Source organism: Carettochelys insculpta, chromosome 10 (assembly GCF_033958435.1).
Source record: "Carettochelys insculpta isolate YL-2023 chromosome 10, ASM3395843v1, whole genome shotgun sequence".
Taxonomy (NCBI): Eukaryota; Metazoa; Chordata; order Testudines; family Carettochelyidae; genus Carettochelys; species Carettochelys insculpta.
This window is the reverse complement of record NC_134146.1, coordinates 24,496,274-24,507,500: the sequence shown is the minus strand read 5'-3', so window position 1 is coordinate 24,507,500 and position 11,227 is coordinate 24,496,274.

Here is an 11,227-nt window from a genome sequence, read left to right as displayed (position 1 = left end):
TACATATTGCCCAAATAACTTTCAGTGTATAATGTAATTTAAAGGTCTAGTTTCTTGGGATTTTACTCAGAAGTAAGCTGCTATGAGTCTGAACAGGCAATACTTCCAGTTGATGCCAATATTTGACTTAGTGGTAACAGGATAAAATAGCATGGACTGTGACGATGGTGTGTGTATTTAAAATGGTGTACATGTGAACAATGTTTTATTTTTAATGAACATAAATGCTTTGATTCTGCTCTTTCTGACATTGGATTCAGTGACAAAATTCCCATTTAAGTTCAATGGATTGGGATTCAATACACCTGGAAGATTTACATGATGTCAATTTGTATAGGGTAATTAAGAGGTACTTTGGAGCAAGATATGGCGTAGAATAACCATATAAGTGAATGCTGTATTGACAGAATGTTTTATACGCTGAGTTTGAAAGCAAAAGGGGCTTGTGTCACTCTGCTTGGTACATTGAACAATTATCAAGATTTTAGTAACTGAAAATGGTACTCAGTGCTGACATTCACAAACATCAGTTGTAATTTCATAAATATGCTCCTTTTCAAATGATGATGGATTTGGTTCCAGTGGAGGAAACGGTCAACCGGCAAGTTATCTTAAATAAATGTTCTGTGTAATTTTATTTAGTTCCGTATATCTCATTTTTTCTAGACACAGAAAATATAAAGTGTGATATAAACTTTTGAGGATTACAGCAAAGATTTAATTGAATGAATTTGGTGTTAACACTACTCAAACCTGGAACAAGCTCTATCAGTAGTCTGTAATGGAAACAACCAATGACTTTTCTAGACTGGGGAAAGTCAGTCATACTGCATATTAGTAAAGTGACCACAGACAATACTGATGCCAAATTCTGATTGATGCATTTATTTGATCATTTACACTGGTCTTAAGCTTTGACTGAATGGTGGGAGCAGGAGCAGAAAATGTTCACTGCCATGGGCACTGATTCCATGGGTGCTCCAGTGCTGGTGTAGTCACAGGGGAAAAAAATGAGCACCCACCAGCAGCCCCCATCAACATCCCTCTGCTGCATCTCTCACCCACTGGTCAGCCCTGCCAATCAATGCCTCCCCTTCCTTCCTAATGCTTCCTATCCAACACAGTCAGCTGTTTTGTGGCGTGCAAGGATGTCACACAAACAATTCTGGATAACCTTGAAAACTGGAGTAATATAAGCGTATAGGGCAAGGTTGTGCACTTAAGGCCTAACAACAAGAATTGTTAAGGCAAGCTGAGGACTTATCAGTTGGAAGTGACAGAGGAAGAGAGAGATCTTGGATATATTGGTTGGTTACAAGAGGGCTTTCACTTGCCAATGGGATACAGCTGTAAAAAAGGCTAATGCAATCCTGAGGATGCATCAAGCAAGGAGTATTTCTTGTAGAGACAGGGAATGCTAGTAGCATTATGCAAGGCACTGCTGAGACTTCATCAGGAATACAGGGTATATTTCTGATCTTCCATTTTCAAGAAAAATGAAGTCAAACTGGAACAGGAGCTATCAGGATGGATAGGGGATCAATTGTCAGAGAAATGTAAAACCTACCTTAATGAGAGGAGACTCAAAGAGTTTGGCTATTTAGCCTAACGAGAAGAAGGCTCTGGGGCAATTTGATTGTTCTCCATGAATACATGAAGGATAAAATACCAGGGAGGCAGAGGAGTTATTTAATTGCATACCAGTGTAGGTATGTGAACAAATGGATAAAACCATCCATTAAGTTTAGGCTTGAAATTGGATGAAGGTTCACAGCCAGCCTGAGGGAAATTCTGGAACAGCCTTCCAAGGGGAAGAGTAGGGGCACAAAACCTAACTGGTAAGTTTACATAGGGGATGGTAGGATGAGATTACCCACAATGGCATGTAGCTGATCTGTGGCTATTAGCAGCAGTCTCTGGTGATGGGACATTAGGCCTATGTCTACATTACCACACCCCCTTTCAAAAGGGGGATGCCAATGAGACAATTTGGGATATGCTAATGAGGTGCTGCAATCAATATGCAGTGTCTCATTAGCATAACAGCAGCTGTGGCATTTCAAAAGTGCCGCTTTCGATCACTCATGGCTCATCTACATGGGGCCTTTTCGAAAGGACCCCACAGATTTCGAAATCTCCTTATTCCTACATCCAAACAGGAATAAGGGGATTTTGAAATGTGCAAGGTCCTTTCAAAAAGGACCCTGTGTAGATGAGCCATGCACGATCGAAAGTGACACTTTCTAAGTGCTGCAGCTGCTGTTATGCTAATGAGGCACTGCATATTCATTGCAGCACCTCATTAGCATATCCCAAAGTGTCTCATTAGCATCCCCCTTTCGAAAGGGTGGTGCTAGTGTAGACAGCCTAGGCGGGACAGCTCTGACTTTGCAGAGAATTCTTTCCCAGGCACTGACTGTTGGATCTTGCCAAAATGCTGCAGATCCAACTGACCACTGTATTTGGAGTTCGGAAAGAATTTTCCCCGAGAGTAAGATTGGTAAAGATCTTGGGGAGTTTTGCCTTCCTCTGCAGCATGAGGATACAGTTGTGAAAAAGGCTAATTCAATCCTGAGTATGCACAGGTCAGTTGTAGTTTTTTATAATATGAATGGTGGATTCTCTGTAACCTGAAGTCTTTAAATCATGATTTGAGGACTTCAGTAGGAGAATTGTATTGCAGGAAGGTTCTGTGGCTTGCAACGTGCAGGAAGTCAGGCAATGTGCAATGTGCAGGAGGTCAGACAAGATTATAATGGTCCCCTCTTGTCCACAAATCTATGAGTCTCTCTGGCTGTGTCTACACTACCACCTTCTTTCGAAGGAAGGATGGTAATTTGGTGTTGGGAGTTACTAATGAAGTGCTGCGCTGCATATGCAGCACTTCATTAAGCAAATTCCCCCTGGGTGGCAACTTCTAAGTTTTAAACTTTGAAGTACCAGCTCGTGTCTAGCCGCGGCTCACGCACCAGGACTTCAAAGTTCCGGGGCAACTTCGAAGTCCCTTTACTCCCCAAAATTTTGAAGAGAAAAGGGACTTCAGAGTTGCCCCCGCACTTGGAAGTACCAGCGGGTGCACCACAGCTAGATGCGAGCCAGTACTTCAAAGTTTAAAACTTCAAAGTTGCTGCGGGGGGGAGTTTGCTTAATGAAGTGCTGCGTATGCAGCGTTGCACTTCATTAGTAAACTCCCAACACCCTAATTACCATCCTTCCTTCAGAGGGGGTTGGTAGTGTAGACAAGCCCTCTGAGTTTGCTCTGGTGGCTGCTCAAGACCTATATCCCTGGCAGCTGGAGAATAGCATTATCCTGTCCTTCTAAATAAGTCAAAGGGTAAACTTGTTACCTAATTTGGTTTCCTTCTCATGCAATGGTTTACTGGAAGAGTCCTGCAGACATCAGTCAACTTCCATGAAAGGGAGGGGGACTGGATGGACTGCTCAGGCTGTGGTGCTCAGGAAAGGTCATTCCGTGTCATATTATAGGTTGTAGTTTTGTTGTTCTCCAGATAGCTCTAAATCAGTGGCCCTCAAGTATGATTTAATGTGATTTGGGTGACTTGTTGCCCCACTCCAGTTGAAAGATGGGAAGAGGAAAAGAAAGCATTTGCTTTTTTTCCTCTGACCCTACAAAAGGCTTCTATATATGGAGATATGCATATCTCATAGAGCTGAAATGGACATCCAGAGGTTATCAATTCCAGTCCCCTGCCCCAAGGACCTTACCTTTTTTTTTTTTTTAATTTATTTGCCCCAAACCACTAAATGGCCTCCTTGAGGCCTGAACTCTCAATCCTGGGTTTATAAGGCCAAGGCACTAACTACTGAGCTATCCATCCCCTCCTCATCTAGCAGCTCATCCTACTCCTATGCTGTGAGACACAATTATTGTGTAGTGACAATTTCATGACTGTGGTTTCCCATTGGCATTGGTTGACGAGTATTGTTGCACTATGTGTTCTGCCTCTTTGGCCCTTAACCATCTCTTGTTCACTTCTGCTTGGTTCCGTGACACTACCCAAGTATTTTCCCAGCACAAGTTCTTTACTGCTGACTCACTCTTATAGTCTGCTATCCATCAGGTTAGGTCAATAAAACAGACTCCAATGGGAACACTCCTCAGCGGCACATGTCTGGAGGTTTTAAGTTAACAGAATGCAATGGATAAAACCTTTTTCAGTGGAGACAGGAATGTCCACATGAGTGGCCTATAGCACATAAACTAGGGCACTGGAACCTGCCCAGGAAGGCTGCCTTGCTGGTTTTCTGTGGCAAAGAGTGTGGTGTCACATAGGTTACCATCTCTGGAGGAGCTTTCCAGAACACTGTGAAAAGGGATAGGTGTTTATACAGGCTTTTTATTGAAGAAAGGCATCACTCTCTGTAATGTCTGCCTGCCTAACTGATTTCTGGCTGATAGGATGATTGCATGTTCGTTTGACACTGTAAGTATTTAACTTCCCATAGCACATTTCTCTCTCCTAGGTGTGGTGCACTATTCAGCAAGCATCTTTTACCATGCACAAACTCCGACTGGAAAATTACTCATTTGAATTAAAATTCGTGTTTCAGACTCTTTGGCTATGAGTGGCCAGAATGCTGACAAAATGATACTGGAATTATGGAGGTTCAGTGTGAAGAGATCATTACAAAATATTTCCACAGGCTGCTTTACTACTACTTTAAGAATCAGCGATTGAATTTATTCTTGGTGTAAGCCTCTTGACAACCCTGACTCATTTTGCGTTGTTTTCTTTACTAATTAAAGCATTGGTTTTTCATGACGGATAATTAGAAATTGACCTCATTTTTTAAAATAAAATGGAATCAGTGCATATATGGGAACCATAAAAACAGTTCTTCAGTATTTCTTCTATTTTTAAAACCAATACAGAAAATGGATAGAAACTTCTGTACCATGATATATTTCAGGGCTTGAGCCTATACCGACTCATTGGAGTCGACAGCAAAGCTACAATTGACTTTAATGGGGCAAAATCTAGGCCACAGTGGACAAATATATCACTGTTGTAATGAAGGATGTCAGTTTCAAGAAGGTGGTTGCAGCTGGCAGCAGGTGGCTTGAAAATGTCTCATTTTAATCAACAATATTTTTCCCCCAAATACACTTCACAGCTTATGCATGGTGAGAAATGCTTCTCACAATGTGAATTTAGAGAACATTGTGCAGTGTAAAATGGGTGCAACTTTTACTCATGGAAAAGCTACATCAATTTTCAAGATGGAATTTTCAAAAGGGAAACCTTTTAGTCTTAGAACAATGAGATTGTCTTTGCATTTAAATGCAGGCAATGTTATAACACAAATTTAGACCCAGATCTTGCAATGATCTCTGTGGGGCTTCAGGGGTCTGACTGCCTGGAGTTCATCTCTGGATTTGGTGATTTGGGTCTCATACTGACTCCTATTCAGTAAACTATCCCTGTTCAGCAAAGGACCTAAGCACATGCTAAAGTGCTTTGCTGAATCAGAACCACTGAACAAAATATGAATCCTCAAATAGCTCAACAGATGTTAAGTGCTACTTGGTGTGAATCAGGATGGCGTAACTGGTACCTTAATAAAGTATTACTTTTAAGTGGATCAAATGAATTAATAAATATGATTTTGTAACATTTATAACATATTCTCATGCCATTAACAGGTCATATTGATATTTTAGTGGCTTTGTCCTTATCTCTCCCTCAAAAATTAGAAATGGCAGGAAACACTTTTGATTGGTTTTGCTTAATACTTTAAAATTCAGAGTCTTTGTTAAAATCCTGTGAGAAACATAGACTGGGTTCTGCTATCTGTACTCTTCAAAGGCTCATGTGCTGATCCCTGAGCCCCTGTGCATATACTTAACTGGGGACTCCACTAGTAAGGATGTCTTGTATGCAGCATGTTCGTAAGGGTTTATCAGATCAGGGTTTTAGTTTGCTAATGTTGAGCCATTGAGTGAAGTTGCATTATCTGCAGCTATATTTTGGATTTTTTTTGTCAGAATTCATTTCATTGCTATATTAACTTCCAGTTCAGACTTCGGCTGTAACCTCTCAGCAGGGTTAGACACGTTACCTGTAATCTTGCACATGGGCACAGTTCATCATTAATGAAACTCCTGCTTTCAGATCAGTCTTATTTTAGGACTCACAATTGATATATCAGTCACAGCATAAAATGCTATCATTCCTGTAGACCAACTGTTTACCAGAGTATAACACAAACTCTCCTCCTGTGTCTCATTTCATCACACTGTTTCACATAGTGATGTTTCAATGTGAAATGAAGTTTTTTTTCATGCTGTGCTTCTGAGTAGGAAAAAGACAGAAGCACATGCATGATAAATGGTGAAGGTTCCTAGAGAAACCTTGCAAAACGATACAATTTGGAAGCATTACATTTGCTTAAATAATTTAGAACGTAAATGTGACTGTTAGTTTTATAACTAACTACTATTTATTTGACTGTGGGCGGAAAATCAGTTACATTTCCAGTGAATTACTTAATCTCATGTCTTATTTAGAAATTAGGAAATATAACTCTCTGTAAAGTTGCCATTGTGAAATGTTTTTAGAATCTGTCATTAGTAAAAATAGGACTATTCTCTTCAGTGGTTCATCTATTTAGTTACAATTTTTTGTTATGGGAAAATTAATTCTAAAGTAGTGGTCACTTTCTCTTTGTTATATTTTAGATTAAATTTCAGTGTTTAAACAGGTGAATTAATTGAATGGGTAGATAGAATTCTTTTCTCATAATGTTTGTTGACTTCAGCACAATAACTCAGATTTGCACTGGTGTAAATCAGAGGCGACACAAGTTATTAGTTTGAAAACAAGTTTTAAAATGATATTTAATAACCAAAATATGCATGATTTTCATCTGGATTTGTGGATGCTCAGACCTGCTGAAAATCGGGTGTTAAGTAATTGTAATGGTGAAAAAAACAGAAGTATGTAAAGCCTGAGGCCATTTTCCTTATCAGTAACATTAGAATAATTACGTTTATCTCTCTTGAAGTGGTGTGGCAAGAATCAATACTGCAGTGGGAGCAAATGGAAGGAGTCTAACTCTGCCAATGTTCAAAGAATATTGGGTGCCTAATGCTTTGTCTGCTTGAAAATCACTGGCTATCTAACTGCAAAATATGCATGTTGCTTCTTAATTCTTTAGCTCTGTGCTCTAAGATCTTGCAAATACTTCTGCATCTGCTTCATTTTTATGTCTGAAGTTAAGCAAATGCTCAAGTGTTTGCAGGAACCAGAGCTTAAGGACAAAACTGCAGTTGTTGATTTAAAAAAAAAAATCCTTGCACAGACCAGCCATAGTGCTGGCTTGATGTTCTATGATGTTTTCTTGAGCCTTTTGATGAAATTAACACTTATGCTTCTCACTGGTATGGCAGCTCACCTTTGGCTGTGTATTTGGCCCAAAAGACTGATCCACACGCAAACAGATGCTGCCTCCCAAAAATTGTATAGAATTTTGGTTAACTTGTGTGTATATGTACAGTAGAATGGTTCTGACATATATTTTGTCACGAAGTATTTGCATGCTCACTAGGCTAACCCCTCTTCTCCCAACAAACTCTAGTAGCTTCCATAGCTTCTATTTCTTTTACTCAGTATCTTTTTCTTGTCTCATATTGCTCTTTTTTGTGTAGAAATGTTTGTTGAAGGCATATATGTTTGCAGTATTCTTGTATGAAAAATAAATAGTTGTAGAATTGTTAATGGGGCATTTTTACAGCTTTCAGTTAAGCTTCCAAAATAAAAAAGTTAAAGATGCTGTGGTGAAGTCACTGATGTCATGAATTTTCTTAATTAAAATGTTCAGATATTTATCTCTCTCTCTCTCAATAATTTATGGTAGCTAAAACAGCTGTGAAACACAATCTTCCGATGACATCAAAGCTGTGAAATACTGTAAAATTGAAAGCTCTTTGAGGAAAAATGTTGTATATATTTTCTTGGGAGACAGTGTATATCTTTACCATGGAAATTATATTTTCTATACCATCATATAGGGAAGTTAAAGACCTAGCAAATAAATAATTGTTACAATAGAACGTGTAGCATTGCATCTGTAAAACATTTTTCAGTTGTGGAAATTGACAGATTTTCATGAGAATAAACTTCAGGCCTTGAAATATATTGGTAGCATAAGTATTAAAAGCAAATGAAAAAAATGGGAAGAGGATCTGAGGTTTCTGTAAAAATTGTATACTGTGAAAATAAAATTGCGGTTATGAAGATGATGATTTCTGATGAGTCACAACATCATAGTTTTGATGAAAGAAAGATGCAGTAAACTGTCTGATGCCTTTTTTATGGGAGTCTTGTGGTATGTTGATGACTCTGAAAATCATAGTGCCACAGTAGTTTGGAATGACATTTAACTTAAACTATTTCTAGTGCAGAGGGCTGATTTATTATATCCCACTCTGTCTGACACAAGGTAATAAACATTGATGTATTAATCATGTAATTTAATATTTATGGTATTTGCTAACGACTTCTATGATTAAAATTGTTGACATTTTAATAACGATGCCTGAAAAGTAAACAAAAGGCTTGCTGCTAATGGACTCTGAACTAGAGCACTTGGCCTTTTGTTTGATCTGTCATCTATAAAAAAATCCAAGTTCTTCTGTTTTGCCTATTGCCCTGCCTGAGGAACATGCACAGCCACTGTAGGAAGTGTTAAGATTTCTAATCTCTTCCTGTGTACGGGCAGAATATTTAGCAAAAAAAACAGCCTGCTGTTTTTAACATAAGACAATTTATTACTGTTCAGCATCCAGGAAGGTCATATCTGTAATTCTAGAAAGGGAATTAATATAGTTCATATTGGATTGGGGTATGGGTTTTCTTCAGAACTTGTTGAGCCATTGGACCCAGAAAAATACAATTAGACAATCAGAATTTGCATTGTTTGGATGATTGTTTTATTCCAGATTTTTTTTCATCTGGATGAGGATTAAATCCCAGCGATGAGTCCACTAGTATACAAAAGAATAAAATTTACTTGGCATGCTACTTACATGTATTCATCATTGGTGACTTCCTATATGTGTTTCGTGAAAAATGAAAATAAAATGGGATTAGCACAAGAATCTGTTTTCATTTCCACTGCTCTGTCAAAGAAAACCTGGGAGGAAAACATATTTCTTTCTGCCTTAGTTACATAATGTTGTAATTTGCCGATTTGCCCAAAAACATCAGTTGAAGCTCAAAAGTTCTGTTTGAATTTGCTATATGTTACAAGCAGTCCTCCATTGGAACTGCACATAATTGTGCATGAAGGGTATCCAAAAATTACTAGGATACTTTAAATGATGTAGGATCATGAAGTTCACAAACTGAAAAACTAATAATAGTTGACTCAGTTTCAAACCAAAGTAGTAATGCTTGCTGGCTGTGGAAGCAAGCATTAGAAATGGCAGAGATTTGTAGAGTGTACTTTGACTGTTCCTATATATTCGTATAGGAACAAAACCCCAGAATATTTTGCTCAGCTGCTCTTGTCAATAAGTTCTTTCCAAAGTAGTCCTTATCATGTTTGTGTGTGACTTTGTTGTACTAGAGGTTGTACTATGGCAGTGCATACTCCATGAGGTTACACTTTTAGACCATACAGCTTCGCAGAATACACCTTTCTGCTTATGTGGTGTGTCAGCCTGCGGTCATGGTATACCTCTGCTATGCAATCAGCAACGGGTGTCATATGGCTTATGGGTGAAGTTTAGAGTATTGTCCTATAAAACTCTAAGTTCTTTGGGACTTGTCATATATGTTCTCTTGCAATACCAGCCAGTTGTGATTTGGTGTGATGCACAAAGTGCGAAACTACTAGTTTAAAGAGGAAAGGCCTAGTGACAAGGTATTTTCAATGGACAGTATGTCTACACAGCAGCCTTACTTCAAAATAAGCTATTCTGGAAGAGCTATGGCTTATTTTGAAATAGGTGCTATTACCTGTCTTAAAAGCACCCATTTCAAAATTCCTTTTTGAAATAGACACTATTCCTCACACAATGAGATTTACTCTTATAAAATAAGCCAAAAGCTATTTTGACATTATTTCAGATCTTTCACTTAACAGCTGTTATTTCAAAATAACTTTGTTGTGTAAACCTACCTGGACAGTCCTCATCTCTGACACAGTATCATTTTCTGAGGAAATGTATGTTAATATCAGATTGTAGACACTGATTTTAAGAACACTATCCTACATAAAATGCACTCTGGAGTGCTCAGCAAACCATTGAGCTAATCTGAGTTCATCACGTATGTATTAAGCAAAAATGTGAGGTTTCAGGCCCGGATTGGGTATGGGGTGTGGGGTGGATTTATCACTTCTGACAGAAAAAATGGGGTGCAAATTTTCCCTTAACCAGAGACCGTCACAAATATGTTGCTCAATGTTGAACCATCAGTAGTTTAAAGATGGTTTCCTGAGTCAATCCAAAGTACTGTGTGTTGGACTGTGTGTGGTATGTTCTCAATGTGACAAAAAAAGCATAGATTGCTGTACCCAAGTCCCTTGAAAAGCCAAACGTAAAAGAAGGCGATCCTGTCACATCCTGACTACTGAAGGGCTGGAATTCTAATTCCACTGAAGATTTCACCAGTGGTTAGTGAATGCATCATAATACCTTAGAAAGATTAAAGATGTTGGTTATGGTGTTCTGGATTAAGCATGGCATAGTTACGTTCAAGTGGAAGGAAAGACCCTTGTTCTCCATTGATTACAAGTTAAGTGAAATATTTGAAAGCTAATTATTTGATGGCAAATGTGAAAGTTATAAAATGAAGGCAGAAAGCAGAGCACACTTTAACTAGTTTAGACAGGATCATCAGACAGTTGAAATTCATAAAAAAGACCTTTTGCAAAAGTATTTGATGAATTTTGCTAATACCCCACAAATATGTAACAGATAGTAACAAGAATGTACGTCTGTACAGTACCTTGCACCCTGGTTCTGATCTTTGACTGAGTCTCCTAGTCACTAATGTAGTACAAATTATAAATAAAAATGTTAATAATATAGAGTCTGCAAAGTCATGAGCAACTTCACAAAAAACATATAAAATTAGAAAAAAGGCCCCAATATAAATACTAAGCAGTTAGTCTTAAAGTTATTTAATGATGTCAACACCAGCCTTAGAATATGTATAAAATCCTCAGTCTGTACAAGATCAAAGCAAGTGGCAAGGGT